Source organism: Salmo trutta, chromosome 2 (assembly GCF_901001165.1).
Source record: "Salmo trutta chromosome 2, fSalTru1.1, whole genome shotgun sequence".
NCBI lineage: Eukaryota > Metazoa > Chordata > Actinopteri > Salmoniformes > Salmonidae > Salmo > Salmo trutta.
In genome coordinates, this window is record NC_042958.1 from 38,593,458 (window position 1) to 38,619,333 (window position 25,876).

The following is a 25,876-nucleotide window of genomic DNA, read 5'->3' on the forward strand; positions in this document are numbered from 1 at the left end:
AGATAGCCCGGCCATCATGGCTAGCTATTTTGACACCCACCAAGTTTGGCACTCACCAAACTCAGATTTACTATAAGAAAAATTGGATTACCTTTGCTGTTCTTCGTCAGAATGCACTCCCAGGACTTCTACTTCAACACCCAATGTTGTTTTGGTTCCAAATAATCCATAGTTATATCCAAATAGCTGCATTTTGTTCTTGCATTCAAGACACTATTCGAAGGGCGACGCACCGGCGCGTATCGTGAAAAAAAATGTCAAAATATTACATTACCGTACATTGAAGCATGTCAAACGCTGTTTAAAATCAATTTTTATGCTATTTTTCTCGTAAAGTAGCGATAATATTCCAACCGGGAGACGTTGTATCCGTTCAAACACTGAAAATAGAGAATAGAGTCGTCACATGCACGCGCGCACCAGTGTCATTGTTCTCAGAACGACCACTTTCCAAAACCCCTACTATTTTTCACCCAGGGACTGCAGAGTTATCATTCCACGTTCTGGCGCCTTCTGAGAGCCTATGGGAGCTTTAGAAAATGTCACGTTACAGCAGAGATCCTGTATTTTCGATAAAGAGGCTACAGAAGGCCAAGAAATGGTCAGATAGGGCACTTCCCATATAGAATCTTCTCAGGTTTTGGCCTGCCATATGAGTTCTGTTATACTCACAGACACCATTCAAACAGTTTTAGAAACTTTAGGGTGTTATTATATGCATATTCTAGTTTCTGGGCAGGTGTAATAACCAGATTAAATCGGGTACGTTTTTTATCCGGCCGTGAAAATACTGCCCCCTATCCTAAACAGGATATCCTTCGCGTCGGAATAATGTGATGAAGTCACAGTCACAGTATGCTTCTTAGTTAATACTTCTCCAAAGGTGGTGTCACTGAGATAAGGAGTGATGAAGGCCTAGACAACAGTTGGTCATAAGTCTATTTCACTACTTCCAGTACTTCCTAATTGCATGATTGGTTGTTGGTAGTCATTCCCATGCAACAGCATGATGGTGGCTCAGTAGCTCAGGCAGAGATCCCATTGCATGTTCTTATGTGGCGCTCCGCAGTCCTCACAAACAGACTGCTGGGTGTAGAGGTCAGAACTGGAGCCAGTCTGTCACGTTACTGACAGTTCAGATTTATTTTTTATCTTGTTGATGAGGGCTTGCCACACAGATCATGTGCCTTGTTACCGTCAGGTGGAGAGCCATAGCGCTATTACTTTGTGCTCTTATACAAAGTTAAAAACCTTGGAAAAGGTAAAGCCTCAGTAATGGGAATTCAGTATGAAAGAAGGCTGAAGGCTGAACGACACTTAATGGTTATTCCGACCACCCGTTATTGTTTCCCTGAATGTAGAAATTGCTTTGCTTGTGTACATTGAAAAAACAGGTCATTTTGCCTCATTCATATTTTTATTAACATTTGACCTCACTCAATTTGGTTTTGTCATATTGGGAATGTAGGTTATTATGTAGAACTATATGGGCCCCTGCAGACGTTATGTTGATTGTATTTACCATATTTTCATTCTTGGTCAATTTCTTTAACAGTGGTTGAAAAATGTCGTTATCATTGCTTTAGCAAGCTGTCTAAAGTGACTGCGGTCACCGAGGCAATTTTGCTGACGGCAGTTTCTTTCTCTCTTTCTCACTCTGTCTTTCTCTCTCTCTCTCTCCTCATCCCTTTATTCTGATAGGTGCCAATTACTCCACCTCTGTGGTGAAGAAGCAAGCTTGCCTGTCACTATTGACCCCCCCTCTATCCACCTTCAATGTCAAATCTCTGTCTCCAAAGTGGAGAGAATTACCAAGGCTTTTGTATACAATCAAGACCAAGGAATAGCAGGACTAGTCCTATACACAGAGCTTGACTTTTTCCCTTTTCTACAATCAAAGCTCTCTTCTTCAAGGTTATATCCTCTTTGTCTTTTGTCTTTTTTTGGAAAACATTGTGTCAAGAGGACAGTGAGAAGCAGGCCCTGAGGATTTTTACATTTTCTCCTCCGCTGTGTGATTTTATTCTCTCCTGTGCTTGGTGCTTGTTGGAGGGGGCCTAAATGAGGTGGTGTGGCTCAGGAAGCTTGGGGAGAGCAGGAACTCTCCTTGCTCTGCTGCTTCCCCTCTGGGAGCTGGGCTGCTGGGGGTTGATCTCCGCCTCTGGGGGCCAGAACCAGGCACAGCACACTACTGTAGGGCCCTGGGAGATGCTTCGCAGGCACAAACGCAGCTGGGTATGGAACCAGTTCTTCGTCCTGGAGGAATACACAGGCGAAGAACCTCTGTATGTTGGCAAGGTAAGTGTTTGTATGTTGTCAAGGTAAGTGTTTGGACTTAATGTGTGTTTATATACAAGTGTGGATGAAAAACAAACAAGAGCTAGTGTTTAACTTCACCATATTTTCAGATAACATATTACAAGATTTAAACACTCTGATCACATGTACAATATGTAAAGAAAATTCACACTAACTGCTTATTTGTTTCGTTAAACACATCCATATCTATTTTCAGAATAGGTCAATTAAACTAATGTTCCAGAAATTAGTCACTCTCTCAAGTTCAATGTATTCCAAACAGATAAAATATTTTTTTATCATTAAGTATCCTTAGTGATCATTTGAATGCTGTTGTTTTTTTGTTCTATATATAATTCCATTTTTCTTTAGGTGATTTTGTTCAGTGTTGAGACACTCTCTTTCAAGCGTTACCACTCTATCAGCAACACACAGCAGGTGCTAGTAGTAACCACAGCTAATTCGACCACCACATGTAAGTGGACAGTTCCTCAGTGAGGGCCTGAGCTCATATTGAGAAGATGGCCTTTATTTGGTTTTCCTGGATCTCTGTTTTCTTGAGGAATTTTCTGGTTTTATTACCAAATCAGGTTTCAGCTTTCCACTAATCTGCAGAATAATCACTCTGGTCTGCATGTGTTTGCAGGCTCTGCACTCTAACTCAATTCCTGACAGCCAGTAAACTAGATAAGTGGCACAAGCAGCAGAAATAAGATGATTTGTAACTCTCCTATTATTTCCTATTGAGTGCTCGAGCGGTTAAATATAGCATTTAAGAAAAATACATATGCAGACCTGTTTAAAGGTTTCCGGCTATATGAAATGAAGGCAAGTTGTTTCCACTTCACATCTTGTTTAAAGTCTTGTGTGTCTTGCAGTATATGCAGTATACCATTAGATAGTATACTGCATAGCCTGTATTGGACTCAGGGATTATGTGTATTTACTATGATTGTGACAGGGAAAAAATATGTTTCTGTATTTTTGTCTTTTGTTAGTCATTTCATTGCTTTCTTTGTACAGTCCTGACATTTACAAGTTGGAATGAGAGCAGTGCAAAAGGTCAATCTGGGTTACTGATTTGAACCTTTGGCTGGAGAATTTCACCTGCCTTACACCTGGTATTAGGGCTGGGTGATATGGCGAAAAATTAATATCACAGTAGTTTTACAAAATGTTACTGTATGACGGTATTTGACAATATTTTATGTTTTGAATAATACAAATTCTAAATTTGCTTTATGAGTTGTGCGTGACCTTAGGATTTCAATGGGTCTTTCTCCATTCTTATTGTTTTATACTGTTCAATTCAACTTCAAACAAAAATGATTTATTGCATTGTCATCAGTTTCTGCATTTCCTGCACTATATATATATATAAGGTCCCACAGTTGGCAGTGCATGTCAGAGAAAAAAACAAGCCATGAGGTCAAAGGAATTGTCTGTAGAGCTCCGATACAGGATTGTGTCGAGGCACAGGCCTGGTGAAGGGTACCAAAACATTTCTGCAGCATTGGAAGTCCCTAAGAACACAGTGCCCTCCATCATTCCTAAAAATGGAAGAAGTTTGGAACCATCAAGACTCTTCCTAAAGCTGGCTGCCCGGTCAAAAGGAGGTCAGGTAGGTGACCAAGAACTGGTCAGGTAGGTGACCAAGAATGATCAGTCTGACAGAGCTCTAGAGTTCCTCTGTGGAGATGAGAGAACCTTCCAGAAGGACAACAATCTTTGCAGCACTCCACCAGTCAGGCCTTCATGGTAGAGTGGCCAAACAGAAGTCACTCCTCAGTAAAAGGCACATGACAGCACACTTGGAGTTTGCCAAAAGGCACCTAAAGACCACGAGAAACAAGATTCTCTGGTCTGATAAAAATAAGATTGAACTCTTTGACCTAAATGCCAAGCCTCACATCTGGAATGCTTCACATGCCACCACCATGCTTCACCGAAGGGATGGCACCATCCCAAGCATGGTGGTGGCAGCGACTGGGAGACATATGTGGCAGGGTCTACAGAAAATCACGGATTACAAAATGAAAACCAGCACCGTCACGGATATCGACATCTTGCTGCTCCCTTACAAATTAAAGACTTCTTTGCGCGCTTTGAGGACAATACAGTGCCACTGACATGGCCCGCTACCAAAGATTGTGGGCTCTCCTTCTCCGTGGCCAGCGTGAGTAAAACATTGAAACGTGTTAACCCTCACGAGGCTGCCGGCCCAGACGGCATCCCTAGCCGGGTCCTCAGAGCATGCGTAGACCAGCCATCATTAAGCTTGAGACCCTGGGTCTTGACCCCGCCATGTGCAACTGGGTTCTGGACTTTCTGACAGGCCGGCCCCCAGGTGTTGAAGGTAGGAAACAACTGCACTGATCCTCGACACTGCGTTCTCACAAACTGAAATGGTCCACCCACACAGAGAACATGGTGAAGAAGGCACAACAGCGCAGGAGGCTGAGGAAATGTGGCTTGTCACCTAAAACCCTCACAAACCTTTACAGATGCACAATCGAGAGCATCCTGTTGGGCTGTGTCACTGCCTGTTATGGCAACTGCACCACTTTCAACCTTCAAGGCTGTCTAGAGGGTAGTGCGGTCTGCACAACTCATCACCGGGGTAAACTTCCTGCCTTCCAGGAAACCTACAGCACCTGATGTCACAGGAAGTCCAAAAAGATCATAAAGGACAACAACCACCTGAGCCACTGCCTGTTCCCCCCGCTATCATGCAGAAGTTGAGGTCAGTACAGGTGCATCAAAGCTGGGACCGAGACACTGAAAAACAACTTCTATCTCAAGGCCATTTTTTACTTTTTTTTTATTATACCTTTTTTTTATTATACCTTTACTTTACAGTGATGGCCTAAGAACAGTGTTTTAACTGCCTTGTTCAGGTGCAGAACAACAGATGTTTAGCTTGTCAGCTCAGGGATCCATCCTAGCAACCTTTGGGTTACTGGCCCAACAACTCTAACCACTAGGCTATCTACCATCAGACTGTTAAACAGCCATCCCTAACATTGAGAGGCTGCTTCCAACATACAAAGTCAAATCTCTGGCCACTTTAAGAAATGGATTTAATAAAGGTATCACTTGTCACTTTAAAGAAAGCCACTTTAAAAATGCGGGCGGCTCTGGCGGCTCCGGACTGGCGGGCGGCTATGGCGGCTCCGGACTGGCAGGCGGCTCTGGCGGCTCCGGACTGGCTCTGGGCACAGGCACAGGATTCACCAGGCTGGGGAGACATACAGGAGGCCTGGTTCTGGGTGCAGGCACAGGACTCACCAGGATGTCGAGACATGCAGGAGGCCTGGCTCTGGGAGCAGGCACAAGACTCACCAGGCTGGGGAGACATGCAGGAGGCCTGGCTCTGGGCGCAGGCACAGGATCCACCAGGCTGGGGAGACATGCAGGAAGCCTGGCTCTGGGCACAGGCATAGGACTCACCAGGCTGGGGAGACATGCAGGAGGCCTGGTTCTGGGTGCAGGCATAGGATAGACCGGGTCCTGGAGACGCACTGGAGGTCTGGAGCGCACGGCCTGCACAACCCGTCCTGGCTCGATGCCCACTCTCGCCTGGCAGATGTTAGGAGCTGGGATGTAGCGCACCGGGCTATTAGCGCGCACTGGAGACACCGTGCGCTCTACCGCATAACACGGTGCCTGACCAGTACCACGCTGCTTCCGGTAAGCACGGGGAGTTGGCTCAGGTCTAACGCCTGACTCCGTCAATCTCCCCGTGTGCCCCCCAAAATTTTTTTGGGGGGGCTGCCTCTTCACCTCCACCTGCTTCCCCGGCAGGCTGTTGCAATGGTCCAATAGCTTTTCCCAAGTCCAGTCTATTCTTGCCTCTAATACCTCCAGCGACCAGGATGCCATCACCTCCCGAGCACGCTGCTTGCTCCACTCCTGGTGCTGCTCCCTTCCATGCTGCTTGGTCCGTTGGTGGGTGGTTCTGTAACGGCTGTTGAATGGAGTAGACCAAGGTGCAGCGTGGAATGTGTTCATCTTTTATTTTAGATGAAAAAAGGCACTTCACAAAGAAACACAGACGACAGCCAAACAGTCCTGTCAGGTATCCTAACACACTAAACAGAAAACATCTACCCAACAAAACCCAAAGGAAAACAGGCTGCCTAAGTATGGCTCCCAATCAGCAACAACGATAAACAGCTGTCCCTGATTGAGAGCCATACCCGGCCAAAACAAAGAAATACCAATCATAGAAAAAAGGACATAGAATGCCCACCCCAACTCACGCCCTGACCAACCAAAATAGACATGAAAGGATCTCTAAGGTCAGGGCGTGACACCTATATTGGCGTATATACAGCTCTGGAAAAAATTAAGAGACCACTGCAAAATTATCAGTTACTCTGGTTTTAGGTATGTGTTTGGGTAAAATGAAAATTTTTGTTTTATTCTATAAACTACTGACAACATTTCTCCCAAATTCAAAATAAAAATATTGTCATTTGGAGCATTTATTTGCAGAAAAATGACAACTGGTCAAAATAACAAAAAAGATGCAGTGATGAAAAGAAATTAAGTTCATATTCATTTTTAAACAAACAATACTAATGTTTTAACTTAGGAAGAGTTCAGAAAACAATATTTGGTGGAATAACCCTGATTTTCAATCATGCGTCTTTCACATTGATGTTGGGTGACTTTATGCCACTACTGGCACAATTCAAGCAGCTCGGCTTTATTTGATGGCTTGTGACCATCCATCTTCCCCTTGATCACATTCCAGAGGTCTTCAATGGGGTTCAGGTCTGGAGATTGGGTTGGCCATGACAGGGTCTTGATCTGGTGGTCCTCCATCCACACCTTGATTGACCTGGCTGTCTGGCATGGAGCATTGCCCTGCTGGAAAAAACAATCCTCAGAGTTGGGGAACATCGTCAGAGCAGAAGGAAGCAAGTTTTCTTCCAGGACAACCTTGTACGTGGCTTGATTCATGCGTCCTTCACAAAGACAAATCTGCCCAATTCCAGCATTGCTGAAGCACCCCCAGCTCATCACCAATCCTCAACCAAATTTCACAGTGGTTGCGAGACATGGAGAGGTCTACAAGCCAAAGTGTGTCGCACCCACTGTGAAGTTTGGTGTAGGATCGGTGATGATCTGGGGGTGCTTCAGTAAGGCTGGAATCGGGCAGATTTGTATACTATGGATGTGTACCTATGTAGCCGATCTGTGTATGGACCCTAAAACGTTTTGTATAAATATTAGTTCCGAACAGTGGTTTTAATTGTTCTAGCTAAAATGTTTACACGGGTAATGAATGAGTTAAGGAAATATGACTATTGCATGTGAAACTGCTATTAAATGAACGTTCTGATTCAGTAACCTACAGCCAGGGGATGGCTACATTACTGGCACATTGTTGTTCTGCTGTTTTCATTTGTTGCTTATATGGTAAGTACGTATTTGTAGCATGAGAAATATAAGAAAAAGCTTTTACTACCGCCAGTACAGGCATTGTAAAAAATACAATGCCTGTCGTTAACAAATTGTGTGGTATCAGTTGTCAGTTTCTAATGTGCTTGAGAGATGTAGTGATGTCCCTTTCCCAAGGCCTAATTTATCTCTCCCTATCACTAGTTGCTCCAGTTTCGAGTGCCACTCCCCCACCGAGGTATTGGGATTGAGTCACTGTCTCCATATTGATGTACGCGTGTACTCATGTATCAGTCTGTATGTGAATTGACAAAATTAATGACCGCAATTATGCCAAAATAATGTAGTGTGATTTCATCATCCTTTTGGACTCTTCTGTTCCCGCAATTCTTGAGTAAGAATATCTATACACTTATAGGCTGTTCGTTATTGCACAGTAAGTCACTCTTAATAATGATCTATACTGAGTCAATAGTGCCACTGTGCCAGCCAAGGATAGTCATAATTTGACATCTGTTTGCAAACAATCTGACAGACCCCCTAGTGGGATCTGGTCATTTTTCTAAGCAGAAACAGTATGAAATATGATATAATGAGAGGGAAATGGGAAGTCATCACTTTGGCCTGGCTGATTCTGCCGCCACTGCATCTGCAGCCCTGCTTGGCTTTAATGCATTCTGGCAGATTGTGAAATTCAGAAGCAAATTTCTCATTATGCCTTGGCACTATGCCTGGGGTAAGTGCACTGTCCTGGAATAACCTGCTGTCACAGCAAGCCGGTGAAAACATACATTAAAGACACTCAAAACTACACAGTGTCAACTGCAAATTGGTGACACGCATATTTAAGCAAGTGGGAATGGCGTCGTCGGAGTAGCGCTTACACTTAACAGACGCTCGGCGGTAAACATTACGTCAGTGTGTGGTGATTATCGTTTTGTGCACAGGGTGATCGAGTGACAAAATATTTGCAAGTACCAGTGTGGAGTCTGGGCTGAATTAGTTATCTAAGTAGGCATGCAATTCAGTATACATTTCATGCCGAATTAGTTGTCAACTTTCATGTCTAAGCTTTAGATTTTGTGTCTTGGGTGTACTTCCCTGAATGTGTAAAGAACTCATATTTTTTTAAAGCCATTTTACAAACTTTGAAAAACGTACCCTGTGTTATACTGACTCTGTTATACTGCACTTGCTCACATGAAATGGACTGTCGTAGTGCACAACAGACCCTTGTGCTGCAGCTCACTTATTTTTAGAGCCCGCTTCCAAAAGCGGAAACCTGAATAACGATCCAAATAATGGATAACCTTCTTTCCCCTTTCTTCCCTTAATGGCTGCTTTCAGGGCAGTATTATGCATGCTTTTTCCTGCCAAAGACACAACTACGGGCACAACTATAGAAGCAGGAGATCGTAAAACATCTGTGGATGTGCAGCTGGAAAGTTGAGCTTAAAGTAGACTTGGACTGAGTTCACAACTAAGCAAAGTAAACATCATTTTGTACTAACTCTATCAACAGGTAGTCTGTAACTTCAAAACAAATGGATCTGCAGCTTGGGCTTTACTGATCACCTTCAGTTGCAAGATGCTTTCCACCCTTTAGCTCTTAGATGAAGCATTCCTACTCTGGTGGCAAACATACTCTGCAATAATCCTATAACGACAGTCGTTACATTTTGAAGAATTCACACACACAGACACACACACAGGAACATGTGTCTGAGATATTAAGATCAGCTCACTCATTAGCATTCTGTTAGAGGTTCCCTTTCAAATGTATTAGCGTCCTACAGCCCGGAGTGCTACAAGTGTGCCTCCACTGAGAGGTCAGTCCCAATCGTATCCACTCACTCTCTCCATTCACTTACCACAAACCCATGAGATAGTGCCGTACTGTATGGCTGCCGTCTTGAGAGTTCTGACTCAATTAACTATTTTGTGATTATTTTGGCCTTTATCCTACAGAAAATACATGAAATGTATCTGCTATCATTTCTTATGATCAACAAATACTTTTGAACATCAGATCAGCAGATACTAACCTCAATTTCGGCTTCGACTTCGACTGATCATTCCTGGGCTCTTCATGTGCTACCTAAGAGGAAAGGTCGGGTGCCCTGTTGAGACTAAGGCAAAGGGAAAACTGGCCACCACTTCCGTCCATTCATTGGCCAATAAAATGGATGACCTCCGGGACTATTGTAACTGAGATATCATCCAATTCTTTTAACATGTCTTTATGGTTGATGCCCCCTATTAAAACAGAATCTTGCTCATGTGAAGGGAGCACAAGAGGGATACATAGTGTGTCTTGGGAAGGGGTTGTTTGTCTATCATAAGTACTATTATTGTTTGAGATATGGTTAGAGGTAGGGGATTGAGTTGTTAAAAATTGTTGTCTAAGTTCTGTGTTGACTTTTAACCCCTGAGTTTTAACCCCATCCAGCGAAAAATCCTATCGCCATTAGCATAAGAAAATGTAATAATTTTTTTTTTTCATTTTTTTTTTCAAATTATATCGTTTTATAGATACACCTCTCCTGAATCGAACCACGTTGTCCGATTTCAAAAAGGCTTTACAGCAAAAACAAAACATTAGATTATGTTAGAGGAGTATATCGTAAAAGTAGCCACATAGCCATTTTCCGACCAACCACATGCATCACAAATAACCAAAAAACAGCTAAATGCAGCACTAACCTTTTACAAACTTCATCAGATGACACACCTAGGACATCATGTTACACAATGCATGCATTCTTTTGTTCGATAAAGTTCATATTTATATATAAAAACAGCATTTTACATCGGCGCGTAACGTTGACTAACTATTTTCCCTCAAATGCATCTTGTGCTACAATTTACTAAATTACTATTCGAAAACATTTTTAAAATGTAATATTGTCATTCTAAGATTTATAGATGAATATCTCTTGAAAGCACCTGTAATGCCAGATTTAAAAATAACTTTACTGGGTAATCACACTTTGCGATAAAAGGGGATGCGATACTCAGAACAATAGGCTAGCAATAGCAATAGGCTAGCCATCTTGGAACAATCGCATATCAAATCTAGTCTTGTATAATATTGTCAATAATCCCTTACCTTTGATTATCTTCATCCTTAGGCACTTCCAGGAATCCCAGGTCCACAACAAAGTATTTTCGTTCGAAAAAGTTCATCCTTTATGTTCCATTAGCTTGTTGTTGTTAGCGCGTTCTGAAGGCTGAACCAAACGTTCCGACGTGCGCGGGGCTACTCTTTCAACAAAATGCATTTTTTTCTTATTTAGGTTCGTTCAAACATGTGAAACGTTGTATAACATAAATCTGTAGGGCCTTTTTCAACGAGAGCTCCAATAAGATTCGAGGGGGACGATTGCATTGTGTTTCAAAACGTTTCGAAAGGGGAGGGTAACCAGGGGCGCCGGCGTCATAATGGTGATGGCCCTCTCCGTGTGACCACGTTCCACAGACTCTCATTGTGTCAGTTTTCACAGTAGGAGACTCAAATCACTTTGTAAAGACTGGGGACATCTAGTGGAAGCAATAGGAAGTGCTCAATGAACCATAGCTCACTGTGTGAATTACAGGCAAAGATGTGAAGTTGAGTTCGCAATTCAGAATTCCACTTCCTGTTTCGATCTGTCTCGGGGTTTTGACTGCCATATTAGTTCTGTTATACTCACAGACACCATTCAAACAGTTTTAGAAACTTTAGCGTGTTTTCTATCCACAAGTATTAATATATATATAATATATATATATTAATATATGCATATCCTAGCTTCTGAGTTTGAGTAGGAGGCCGTTTAAAATGGGCACGATTTTCTTTCTAAAATTGCTGTAGCGCCCCCGGATCCAAGTCAGACCTATTTGATATGGTGTCCTCAGCCTTTGTTGAAACTATTGTATAAATCCAAAGACCAGGGGGATGTATACATTTCAAAATCACACTCACACAACCTGCCTTGTGGTCTCGACTGTTTTCATACAAAAAATGTACGATGTTGGCTCACAAAATACTTTGGATCATTCGGCATTGTACTCTATAGCTGTTGGGCCTCAAGAAAGTTATGATAGCCCTATTTTTATTCATTTTAATATGTAATTAAAATATAACATATTGCACTATAGCTTGAAATTAATAGGAGTCAATTGCTTTTTTCTCTAAATCAAATGAGACAATGAATGTGAGGCCGTCATTTTCATGGAATGACTAATCAGATTACAGTATCGACATTCATTAACCTCTATGGGACCGGCGGGACGAATTCGTCCCACCTACGTAACAGCCACTGAAATCCAGTGGCGCGATTTTTGAATCGTTAGAAATACTATTACTTCAATTTCTCAAACATATGACTATTTTACAGCTATTTAAAGACAAGAATCTCGTTAATCTAACCCCACTGTCCGATTTCAAAAAGGCTTTACAACGAAAGCAAAACATTAGATTATGTCAGCAGAGTGCCCAGCCAGAAATAATCAGACACCCATTTTTCAAGCTAGCATATCATGTCACATAAACCCAAACCACAGCTAAATGCAGCACTAACCTTTTATGATCTTCATCAGATGACACACCTAGGACATTGTGTTATACAATACATGCATGTCTGTTCAATCAAGTTCATATTTATATCAAAAAACAGCTTTTTACATTAGCATGTGACGTTCAGAAAAAGCATAACCCCCGCAAACTTCCGGGGAATTTACTAACAGTTTGCTAAATTACTCACGATAAACGTTCACAAAAAGCATAACAATTATTTTAAGAATTATAGATACATTACTCCTCTATGCACTCGATATGTCCGATTTTAAAATAGCTTTTCGGATGAAGCACATTTTGCAATAATCTAAGTACATAGCCCGGCATCACAGGGCTAGCTATTTAGACACCCACCCAGGTCAGCCTCCACCAAAATCACATTTCCTATAAGAAAATTGTTCTTACCTTGCTTGTTCTTCGTCAGAATACACTGCCAGGACTTCTACTTCAATAACAAATGTTGGTTTGGTCCCAAATAATCCATCGTTATATCCAAACAGCGACGTTTTGTTCGTGAGTTCTAGACACTATCAGAATGCAACATCACGGTCTTGCGCATTGGCGTGACAAAAAATGTCTAAATATTCCATTACCGTACTTCGAAGCTTGTCAACCGCTCTTTAAAACCAATTTTTATGCCATTTATCTCGTAGAAAAGTGATAATATTCCGACCGGGAATATGCATTGAGCCTAAACAGCCGAATAAAATTTCTCCTCAGGAGCGAATCGTGCATGCGCCTCATTCAAAGGTCCTCTGAGCCGCCACTTGCCAAAGGCGATAATGTGTTTCAGCCTGAGGCTGCCTCGTCAACCTTCAGGTATTTCCCGGGTTCTGAGAGCCTATCGGAGCCCTGGGAATTGTCACGTTACAGCTAAGATCCTTACTTTTCAATAAACAGATGCAAGACGCACGACTCCTTGTCAGACAGGGTACTTCCTGCTTGAAACCTTGTCAGGTTTTTGCCTGCCATAGGAGTGTTTTCTATCCAAACCTGAACAATAATATGCATATTCTAGCTTCTGAGTTGGTGTAGGAGGCAGTTAAAAATGGGCACATATTTTTTCCAAAATTCTCAATACTGCCCCCTATCCCAAACAGGTTAATCTGGGTGTATCAAGTGCTGAACCGGTTATCCATTTTGTCTAATGCACCAGTAGATAGAAACTATTTTGGAAATGTATCCAAGTCATCAGTGAGGCTTTCAGGTAATATATGCTGTCAGTAGCTAGGTTAACTTCCAACTGACTACAGATTTTCTTGCAAATATTCTAAAACCTGCATAAAGAAAATATGCACTTTTTCCCAACAGTGGTGTGTTTCCAGCAAACGGACTTCTTGCAGATAAAAAATCAGTGTGTGATGGTGTAATGCACAACATTTGTATTTTTTCAGCTTAATTTTCATGTAACGAATAATAATCTAAAGTTCAATGTGTTTCCATCGCATTTTGAACTCTACCGACAGTTTTGTCACAAAAACTATTGCTTTTCATATCAAATGTGCCTACTCTGCTCTTGGCACGTTCACTGTAGCCAACAGCTCGCAGATACAGTGCGGGTAAGCTAGTCTGCATCAATCATCATGTCACCAGAATAAGACCCTCAATATATATCGGATAGGAACATCAAGCTCTTCACTGTGCACTTTCCCCACCCTGTGAAGTTCATTACAATTTATTTAATCTGTAGCCTAATAAACTGCATGGTTTCCAAGTCATAGTGGGAGGACCACACACTATATCATCAATATTTGCACAAAAAGCCAGTTACACCGCCATTTCTCACATAATTAATTTTACGGACAAAAAAGAAAATTCCACTGTGTCGAACAAACAAATTATATGTCGGCATATGACTTTACTCTCATAACATCTGTGGATGGAAATGTGGTTTGTCCCATAAAATATTCTCTCCCCAAAATTCACAAGTTGTGAATAGTTTTTCTGTTCTGCATTGTTTTGCTTTAATATTGCAGTGAAATAAGGTCAGACTATTTATTTAATTTCAATGCCCATAGGTATTATTCTTGACTTTTCAGACTGAATTCAGTTGTGTCCTTAATTGTCTTGTTGGAAAGAGTTTGTGTGAAGTCATCCTATTCTTGGAATGAGGCCCATTCATTTTCAGTGGAGGAGATGAGTCCATCGTCTAACAGTAATAAATTATGCCCTGGGCTGCAGCTAGATATGTAAAGCAAAAACTATGGGATGATATAGAAATGATTGGGATATGATCTAAGGTTCTTGTTGAGTTCTGTGTGACTGTTCTTGATATCCCACAGAAGGGATGTTTAAGACGGTATAATTATTTCATGTGTTTCTTGGGCAGGGGATGTGTATTAAATTCTGCAGAGAATGTGTTTACTCATCAAAAGTGTCCCCTCCCAAAGGCCCTCTCATGTTGAGGTTAATAAAGGTATCTTATTGTTTGAAGTGGTATTGCTTGTTTGAGTTGGTTTTAATCCCATCGGATTGTAGTGGTATTGTAGACTATGTGAACGAGAATTAAATTATTATCCCCCATGTTCTCTTCAGTCACAGGTATCAAGTTTCAGTAACAATAGTTTTTTTCAGTAATAATGAGAGCAAGTCACAGGAGTCATATTATCCACTTTAATGCCTGAGCTATCCACATCCACAGACAATTTTACTCAGGTCTTTTGTGTATGCCGAATGGTTCTTTACTTGAGCACTATTCAATCAAAACAATTAACCAAGATAAAATAAATACCATTCTTCCCAACATTGAGAAGCAAGTTGGAATTTAAATGTGGTTGGCTTTCTAATTGTTTTGCGCTGTAACGCCCTGGCCAGAGAGAGGGTTTTTTTGTTCTCTATTTTGGTTAGGCCAGGGTGTTACATGGGTGGGCGTTCTATGTTTATTTTTCTATGTTGGTTTGTTTCTTTGATTTGGCCGTGTGTGGCTCTCAATCAGAAACAGCTGTAGATCGTTGTTGCTGATTGAGAGTCATACATAGGCAGCCTGTTTTTCCTTTGGGGTTTGTGAGTGATTATTTTCTGTCTAGGTTTTTGTTAATCCTGACAGAACTGTTGGCTGTCGTTTCTTGTCATGTTTTGTTTGTTTTGTTGATTAAAATCCGTTATGATGAACACATCCTCCGCTGCACCTTGGTCTCTTTCTGACGACGGCCGTTACATGCGCAGCCATTATTGTGTTGAGTACATGATTTCAAACATGCACTCTTGAATTCCAAGAAAAAATGTGTTATCGACTTATGCCACATGACATGGGGATAGACTTCTGTCAAAACGATATGTGTACACCGTGTATTGGCAGATATATATCTATAACAATATCTGTACAATAAGTTTTGGCAGGTCTCTATCTACATATGGATTGATTGAATAGGGACCATTGTTTTCTTTCTTTGCCATCTTGTTTTGAAAATTCACATTGAACAATGGTCACAGTGATTTGCATGTGTTTATCCTCCTGGGGTTCCCCTATGGGTAATTTATTGGCTTTAATTTATTGGCTTACAAGCTTGTTTTGGCTGGTCTGTAACTTATTCTTTAGATGTTAGGGACAGCTGGTGATCCATGATGTGCAGGAATAATCGAAGTGAAACTGGACTACCGCACTTGCCAGAGTCTTGAAGGTGTCTACAGCTAAGTTTCCCTCCAATTGGTGACAGATTTTCTTGTGAATATTCTTAAATCTGCATAAGAATAATATGCACATTTGCCCATCAGTGTTGTGTTTCCATCAAATTGACTTGTTGCTGATAGAAGTCTGTGCTTAAATACATAGTGCACATACAACAAATTTAGCTGTTAAATTCCCATGTATCGAATAAAAATGTATTTAACCTTTATTTAACTAAACAAATTCTTATTTACAATGACGGCCTACCTTGATATAGGGGAGGCACATGCAAGCAGATGAGGAAATTTGGCTAGATGGAAGAAATTCTATAGTAAAACCTGCAAAAGAGCTAATATAAACCACGGGAAAAAATGCGCTACCCTCCCTTGTGTAAAATAAAAACAACACACAACCCCTCCCAAAGAATCATCAAAGAACCCTTTCTTCCCAGTGCTCCTTCATTACACATTCAAGTCTAAAGACCCAGAATGGTACCTAAATGAATGCTTAGTCTAGCTTTTAAAACAACGCTAGTGTGACAAGTCTTGTTAATTCCATTCTATACACTCTTAGAAAAAAAGGTGCTAAGTAGAACAATATAGGGTTATTCGGCTTGTCCCAATAAGGGGAACCCTTTTTGGTGCTAGGTAGAACCATTTAATCTTCCTAGAACCCTCTGAATGGTTCTTTCTAGAACCTTCTATACTGTAAATGGTTCCACCAAGAACCCTTTTATCATCTGAAGCAGGGGCATTCAACTCTTACCCGATGGGATCTGGAGCCTGCTGATTTTCTGTTCTACCTGATAATTAATTGCATCCACCTGGTGGCTCTTTATGACAATACATTATATATATCATAAGGCCTTTCTGAAGGCCTAGTTATAACCTAACACTGTGGTCTGAAACTACTGTTCTACAGGCCACATAAGGCCTGTAAGTCACATTATGCTGGCTTGCAAAGTGATGTGTAATTCCTATTGGAATTCAGACAAAGTGAGGATAACAATTGGAACCTTTAAATCACCCGCAATCTGCATTCAGAATGACTGCCAGGCTGGGGAAGATTGATCACTGAGACTACCTAAATCATCTAAACTGGAACAACCATATCAGTAAGAGGTGCAATAAATCCTACAGATTGGATTAGTTTAGAAAAATGTATGTTATTTATCTTTGTGTAGCATAAGATTAATAAACCATTCAAAGTTAAGGCAAAAGTTCAGATATTGAAAAAAAAGTAAAATCAACATGCAATAGAGCAAGCTGGGAAATGTGATAATGATGAGAGTAGTCTTGAGTTTTTTACTCTATTTAGAGTACATTTTACAAAAATCACATTAATCACATTGGTTATTAACCAACAGTTGGGTTCTTTAACACCACTCAGTCACTGAGTGTTAATTTAACTCCTGAATGAAAACTAGAAATGTTACAGTGAAAAACACTAGGTAACACTGGCCAATTTGCTGTGTACCTTACACTAGTCTGCTGGTTCACTCAGAGTCACATCTATTCTCCTACTAATTTGACAGAGAAATCATGGCAAAGATATCAACTATGTCAGTACTGTATATGTATAATTATTAAGGGAATAACAGATACATACACACATATTCCCTTAATATAGCTACACTTTAAAGGATTCTCACACCTATTGTCAATTAACACAATCTTCTAAAAACAGTTCTTAGGATGAAAAAGAGTTTAGGTAGAACCCTATCCCTCTGTAAAAAGTGTAACTCTTCACTGGCTTATATAAATGTTTCATATACAGTACATTGCTAATGAGAGAACTGGGCCAATTTGTGGCTAGTCAAGCTCAACCCACTGAAGACACAGTGCGTGCTCTTCTCCAAGCACCCCATAAGTAACAGGAAAGGGAAGCTGAAACTTGATGGGCACACCCTCCAACCCCGACAGCCAAGTTCCCCGAAGTCACAATCCATGAGAACATGTCTTGGAGTGCCCATGCAGTGTGTTTGGAGAAGGAACCACTTGAGAGTACTATACAGAAGAAAAAGGGGAAGACTCCCCAGGAACAACCATCCGAGTGTATCAGTGCTATATCCAGCTGCTCTTTGAGTACATGACATCGGCCTGGTGTAATCTGAGGAAGTCTCACATCAAGAAACTGCAGATCATCCAGAATCTGGCCATCAAGATGGCATGCAGACTCCCCACGTACACAAACACACAATATGTACACAAACTGTCAGAGCTGAGGACAATAGAGGAGAGGATGGCTGTTCTGGGGCACAGGTTTACCCTCAGGATGGTGGACAATCCATCTCTGAAGCCCATGATTCAGGAGGAACAAGCTGACATGCACATATTTTATCCAGCACCCTCTCTCTGTGCTTCTTAAATATTTAACATTTTAATACTTTTACTCTGCTATTTCAACCATGGAAGTCTTGTATTTTAACCAGATTTGATCCACTTTTTCTCCCACTGATATTTTTACTTTGGTTAGTCATGGTTTTAACCCAAAATGAAAATAAAAATATTTACAACCTTTTTAACACACCTATGCAGAGTGGGGGCACTGCACTGGAGGCCACCCTTTTTTAGCCATGGACATTTATTAAACTGCACTGAAAGCTGACATTTTTTGCCTTTTTTTTATGCGCTGGATGTTCATGTTTTACTTGCTCATACTGTATCTGTTTTAAAATACGGCCCTTAAGGAACTTCACTGGACTTTATGCAAACTGGAAACCATAAATCCTGAGGCTGCATTTATTGTAGCTGGGGATATTAACAAAGCTAATTTGAGAACAAGGCAACCTAAATTCTATCAGCATATCGAATGCAGTACATGAGCGAGTAACACGCTCGACCATTGCTACTCTAACTTCTGCGATGCATACAAAACCCTCTCCCACCCTCCTTTTGGCAAATCTGACCATTACTCCATCTTGTTGCTCCCATCCTATAGGCAGAAACTAAAACAGGAAGCGCCCGTGCTTAGGTCTATCCAACGCTGGTCTGACCAATCGGATTCCACGCTTCAAGATTTTTTTCGATCACGTGGACTGGGATATGTTCCGGAAAGCCTCAGAGACTAACATTAATGTATACACTGACTCGGCGAGCGAGTTTATAAGAAAGTGTATAGGAGATGTTGTACCCACTGTGACTATTTAAACCTTCCCTAACCAGAAACCGTGGATAGATGGCAGCATTCACGCTAAACTGAAAGCACGTTCAACCGCATTTAATCATGGCAAGGTGACTGGGAATATGGCCGAATACAAAACAGTGTAGTTATTCCCTCAGTAAGGCAATCAAACAAGCAAAGTGTCAGAATAGAGACAAAGTGGAGTCGCAATTCAACGGCTCAAACATGAGATGTATGTGGCAGGCAATCATGGATTAAAAAAAGAAAACCAGCCACGTCGCGGACAATGACGTCTTCCTTCCAGACAAACTAAACACCTTCTTTGCCCACTTTGAGGACAATAGAGTGCCACCGATGCGACCCACTACCAACGACTGGGGCTCTCCTTCTCTGTGGCTGACGTGAGAAAAACATTTCAAAGGGTTAACCCTCGCAAGGCTGCCGGCCCAGATGGCATCCCTAGCTGCATCCTCAGAGCATGCGCAGACAAGCTGGCTGGTGTGTTTACAGACATATTCAATCAATCCCTATTCCAGTCTGCGGTCACCACATGCTTCAAGATGGCCACCATTGTTCCTGTTCCCAGGAATGCAAAGATAACTGAAATAAATGACTATTGCCCCGTAGCACTCACTTCTGTCATCATGAAGTGCTTTGAGAGGCTAGTCAAGGATCATATCACCTCAACCCTACCTGTCACTCTAGACCCACTTAAATTTGCTTACCGCCCCAATAAGTCCACAGACGATGCAATCACCATCACACTGCACACGGCCTTATCCCATCTGGACAAGAGGAATACCTACGTAAGAATACTGTTCATTGACTACAGCTCAGCATTCTACTCCATAGTACCCTCCAAACTCATCATTAAGCTTGAGATCCTGGGTCTCAACCCCGCCCTGTGCAATTGGGTCCTGGACACCCCATGGGCTGCCCCCAGGTGGTGAAGGTAGGAAACAACATCTCCACTCCGCTGATCCTCAACACTGGGGCCTCACAAGGGTGCGTTCTTAGCACCCTCCTGTACTCCCTGTTCACCCACGACTGCGTGGCAATGCACGCCTCCAACTCAATCATCAAGTTTGCAGATGACACAACAGTGGTAGGCTTGATTACCAACATTGACAGACAGCCTAAAGGCATGAGGTGAGTGCTCTCGGAGTGTGGTGTCAGGAAAATAACCTCTCTCTCTCAATGTCAGCAAAACAAAAGAGATGATCGTGGACTTCAGGAAACAGAAAATGGAGCACCCCCCTATCCACATCCACTGGACAGCACTGGAGAAGGTGGAACGTTTTAAGTTCCTCTGTGTACATATCACCGACAAACTGCAATGGTGCACCCACGCAGAGAGTGTGGTGAAGAAGGCACAACATTGCCTCTTCAACCTCAGGAGGCTGAAAAAATGTGGCTTGTCACCTAAAACTCTCACTAACTTTTACAGGTGCACAATTGAGAGCATCCTGTCGGGCTGCATCACCGCCTAGTATGGCAACTGCACCGTCCACAACCGTAGGGCTCTCCAGAGGGTGGTGCGGTCTGCACAACGCATCACCGGGGGCAAACTACCTGCCCTCCAGGACACCTACAACACCCGATGTCACAGGAAGGCAAAAAAGATCATCAAGGACAATAACCACCCGAGCCACTGCCTGTTCATCCCGCTTCCATCCAGAAGGTGAGGTCAATACAGGTGCATCAAAGCTTGGACCAAGAGATTGAAAAACAGCTTCTATCTCAAGGCCATCAGATTGTTAAACAGCCATCAGGCGGCTGCGTACAATACAGACTTGATATCATTGGCCACTTTAATAAATGGAACACTAGTCACTAATAACGCCACTTTAAAAATGTTTACATATCTAGCATTACTCATCTCATATGTATATACAGTATACTGTATCCTACACTATCTATTGCATCATAGCCGCTCTGTCACTGCTCATCCATATATTTTTATATTCATATATTCTTATCCCATTCCTTTACTAGATTGTGTGTATTAGGTTTTGTTGTTGAATTGTTGATATTAGCTGTTAGATACTGCTGCGCTGTCGGATCTAGAAGCATGAGGATTTTGCGATACTCGCAATAACATCTGCTAACCATGTGTATGTGACCAATAAAATTTGATTAGATTAAACCATTTTTTTCTTTCTTATGGAGGAACAGCATGCCTGAGGCAGATTTTAAGACATTTTAACTTGGAAAGAGACACACCCCTTTTTTAACCCCTAACTAATCCCTTTAAAAACAGTTATACTTACCTTATACTAATCCAGAGTGGCATTTTAAAGACATGCTTGACCTTTCAACATGTATACTTAGCTGCACTGAACTTCTAAAAACATTCAAGGCTTTTAAAATATAAATTCTGAACAAAAATAAATGCCACATGCAACAATTTCAAAGATTTAATTGAGTTACAATTCATATAAGGAAATCAGTCAATTGAAATAAATTCATTAGGCCCTAATCTAGAGATTTCACTTGACTGGGAATACAGATTCATCTGATACAGATACAGTACCTTAACCCTTGTGTGGTGTTCATGTTTTAGTTATTCACCCAATTTTCGCGGGTCTGATGGTCCCACAACGTTATTGGATTTTTAAAACAATATAGCCATAACAATTACGTAATAATACTTATGTTGACTCATATCAATTACAGGCGATATAGACAGCTTACATGGTTAATATTTGCCATTTACCTCAGCTAGATCCCATTTATCAATAAAAGCGCAAGTTTTACATACAGTATTTTATGGAAATGATAAATGAGCACCATTGAACACAAATTAAGGCCAGTCTACACACCACATAAGGTACAGAGATTTACTGTGCGTGTTGCAAGTGTTTTTCTTGCACTTGATGCATTTGTCTTTCTGTCCTTCTTGGGTCCACACACATCACAGCGCTTCTTATTGCTACTGGCTGCAATCTAGATTGATAGGAATTTTACTAACATCTCACACACACACACACACACACACACACACACACACACACACACACACACACACACACACACACACACACACACACACACACACACACACACACACACACACACACACACACACAACAACATCACTCATACTTCCAGTATTGGAGTTGTTGGTTCTGTGGGTCGGGCAAATGGGGCACCAGCATCCTCCTGAATTGTCCTGACGATGGCTGCAGAAGCTGGGGTCCTTGGGATATGTTGCCTCCTCTGGATTTGGGTTCTTACCAATGCCTTTCCCAGCTCCTCGAGAAGAGCCGTCTCCTCTGGAGTTTCCCTCTGTTCCAATCTGGGTTCAAAGCCATCCAGATGACAAACGCATTGTACGCCGAAATGTCCAAGATCTTGAATTTTATCTCAAGTGGCCAGCGTAGGGTTCTACTTTTGCAGTTGTAGCCAGTCACCAGCTTTTTTTTTTCCTTTTGTGGCATTGTAATCCATTATGATTTCTGTTTTTTGATGTTCCTGGCCACATATTCTCCCATCCCTATGCAGCGTACACATGAGTACGACATTTTTACCTTTTTTTGGCACGTAGGACACTGAGGTGAGAGATATGGCTTTTTTTGTACTGTTTCTTCCATCATCAGCATCCTCATAAGGAACTCTTTAAGGAGTTCCTGATCCAAAAAGTTATCACATGTGATTTTTTGGCCACGGAGTCCCTGTGTCACGTCCAGGACAATCCCTTGGTTATTCTCAGGGGCTCCTTCATCTGGCTTCCACGCATATGATAAAGCAGCATCACAGGCAGCCCAGATCTTGACTCCATATTTTGCGGGTTTAGATGGTATGTAATGCCTGAAGGGGCAGCGGCCCCTAAATGGCATAAGCTGCTCATCAACAGTAACGTTGGGCCCAAGGTTGTAATGCAGGCAAAGGAGGTCCACCCTCACTGACTTTATTGCAGCTAGCTTGTCTCTCTGCCGCCGAGCTGGTCTGGTGTCTCGGTTATCGAAGTGGATAATCCTGGAAATAATGTGGAAGTTTTCCAGAGACGGAAAAGTTCTCTGCCAGTTTTTGCATCCCACAGGGATTCTGTGGACTCCCCATTGGATCTAAAAACACCAGCAAGGATAAAAAAACAAAAGTATACAAGTAAATGAGTTTGGTCCATCTCCTTCCATCTCTCTCCAAAAACATGCCTTCCCTCCAAATTAGCGCAGTCCAGAATGATTTTCTGGATGGTGTCTGTGATGAACAGTCCAAAAGAACACTTTATGTCCTGCACATGAGTAACCGTCATCCAGTCGGTCAGTGTTGCATCCTTATCACATAAGGATGCAACTGAGGGTCAATCTCATCCTCTTTTTCCAACTCACTGTCAGACTCCAAATTGACAGAGACATGATTCTCATATTCGGAAAATTCTTAATCTTCCGAAGTGGAATCCTTCCACCCTAGCTTCTCGCTCTGCAAATAAAAATTCTAAGCCCGTCTGAAAAGAGCATGGATCAGAAAACCAGTGTCTGGAGTGACCACCATATAGTTGATCAGGCTGTTGATTGTGGCCTGTGGAATGTTGTTCCACTCCTCTTCAAAGGCTGTGCGAAGTTGCTGGATATTGACAGGAACTGGAACACAACGTCGTACACGTTGAACCAAAGCCTCCCAAAACTGCTAAGTATGCAGGCCACGGAAGAACGAGGACATTTTCATCTTCCAGGAATTCTGTACAGATCCTTGCGACATGGGGCTGTGCATTATCATGCTGAAACATGAGATGATGGCCGCGAATGAAAAGCGTGACAATGGGCCTCAGGATCTCGTCACGTATCTCTGTGCATTGAAATTGCAATCGCTAAAATGCAATTTTGTTCGTTGTCCGTAGCTTATGCCTGCCCACACCAGCAAACCACTCGCCCATCTGCCCAGTACAGTCGAAACCGGGAATTCATCCGTGAAGAGCACACTTCCCCAGTGTGCCAGTGGCCATCGAAGGTGAGCATTTGCCCACTGAAGTCAGTTACTATGCCAAACTACAGTCAGGTCAAGACCCTGGTGAGGACGACGAGCACACACATGAGCTTCCCTAAGACGGTGTCTGATGGTTTGTGCAGAAATGATTTGGTTGTGCAAACCCACAGTTTCATCAAACCCACAGTATTTATTATTATTTGACCATGCTGGTCATCTATGAACATTTGAACATCTTGGCCATGTTCTGTTATAATCTCCACCCGGCACAGCCAGAAGAGGACTGGCCACGACTCATAGCCTGGTTCCTCTCTAGGTTTCTTCCTAGGTTCTGGCCTTTCTAGTAAGTTTTTCCTAGCCACCATGCTTCTACACCTGCATTGCTTGCTGTTTGGGGTTTTAGGCTGGGTTTCTGTACAGCACTTTGTGACATCAGCTGATGTAAGAATGGCTTTTTAAATACATTTGATTGATTGATTGATTGATTAATCAGCTGTCTGGGTGGCTTCTCAGATGATTCCACAGATGAAGAAGCCGGATGTAGAGGTCCTGGGCTGGCATGGTTACACGTGGTCTACGGTTGTGAGGCCGGTTGGTCGTACTGCCAAATTCTCTAAAACGACGTTGGAGGTGACTTATGTTAGAGAAATAAACCATCTGGCAACAGCTCTGGTGGATATTCATACAGTCAGCATGCCAATTGCATGCATCCTCAAAACTTGAGACATTGGTGGCATTGTGTTGTGTGACAAAACTGCACATTTTAGAGTGGCCTTTTATTGTCCCCAGCACAAGGTGCACCTGTGTAATGACCATGCTGTTTAATGTGTTTCTTGACATGCCACACCTGTCAGGTGGTTGGATTATCTTGGCAAAGGACAAATGCTCACTAACAGGGATGTAAGCAAATGTGTGCACAACATTTGAGAGATATAAGCTTTTTGTGCATATTTTCAGTGTACTTACCTGGAATGGTCTTAACCTCAAACAATACTTACCTTTTCTGGAAATGACCTGTGTTGTGTGTAATCCTATCTTCCCGCACCTGTTGGACAAAAAAACTAAGCTCATTACAACAACAACCACAACCACTCATACAACCAGTCAATCACAGCCACAAAGCACTCCCCCCTCTGCATCTAGAAGAGCAGAGTTATCCATACCTTTTCATTATATTTTTAATTAAGTTGTTTATCCCCTCCCCCAACCCAAAACCCTGACCCTAAACCGAGTCCATATCCCATCCCCAACCCTCCCCCAAACCAAATCCTTACCATAAACCATGTTTTTATCCCATACCCTTCCCTACCCCCTCTTTTATTGTATTTATTGTATTTACATCTTTTAAACCAAATAAAGTTTGTTTTAATAAAGTCAAGCCGAGGACAACAAGAAACGTTGAACTACAATTCCCGCCACTCTTGTCCCTTGCCCAAACCCAAACCTCAACCAGAAATCAAGAGGGATAGAAGAGGGCACAGAGCCCTGAGCTGTCACTACAAGTATCAGTTTGTTGTCTCGTATCATTGCTAAGGAAAATATGTTGGCTGTGATTTGGTCTTTCATGAGTAATTATGTGTTTCTCAACCAATTAGCCATTGGACACCAATGATATTCAGTCCTGTATATATGTCTATGTGTGTGTGTATGTTTGTGTGTGTTTGCGTGCGTGCTGGTTTTGTTTATGAGCAAAGGCATAGTAACTACATAGCTACGAACAAAGGGAACTAGAGAGGATGGTGATCACTAATGCTCCAAGCAATGTTGCCCCCTGATAACTATACAGTATCTCTTTTGATACACTCACAAAAGGGTTCCAAAACAGTTCTTAGGCTGTCCCATTAGGATAAACCTTTTTGGTTTCAGGTAAAACCCCGTGTGGAAAGGGTTGTACACTGAATCCAAAACTGTTCTACCTGGAACTAAAATGGTTCTACCGAGGAGCAAAAAGGGTT

General features: G+C 42.0%; 1 pseudogene; it reads left to right on the forward strand.

Annotated features, from left to right (window-relative positions):
• The first annotated feature begins 2,133 nt into the window (after positions 1 to 2,133).
• The window catches only part of LOC115155049 (cadherin-7-like), a 92,373-nt pseudogene continuing 68,630 nt past the window's right edge, over positions 2,134 to 25,876 (forward strand).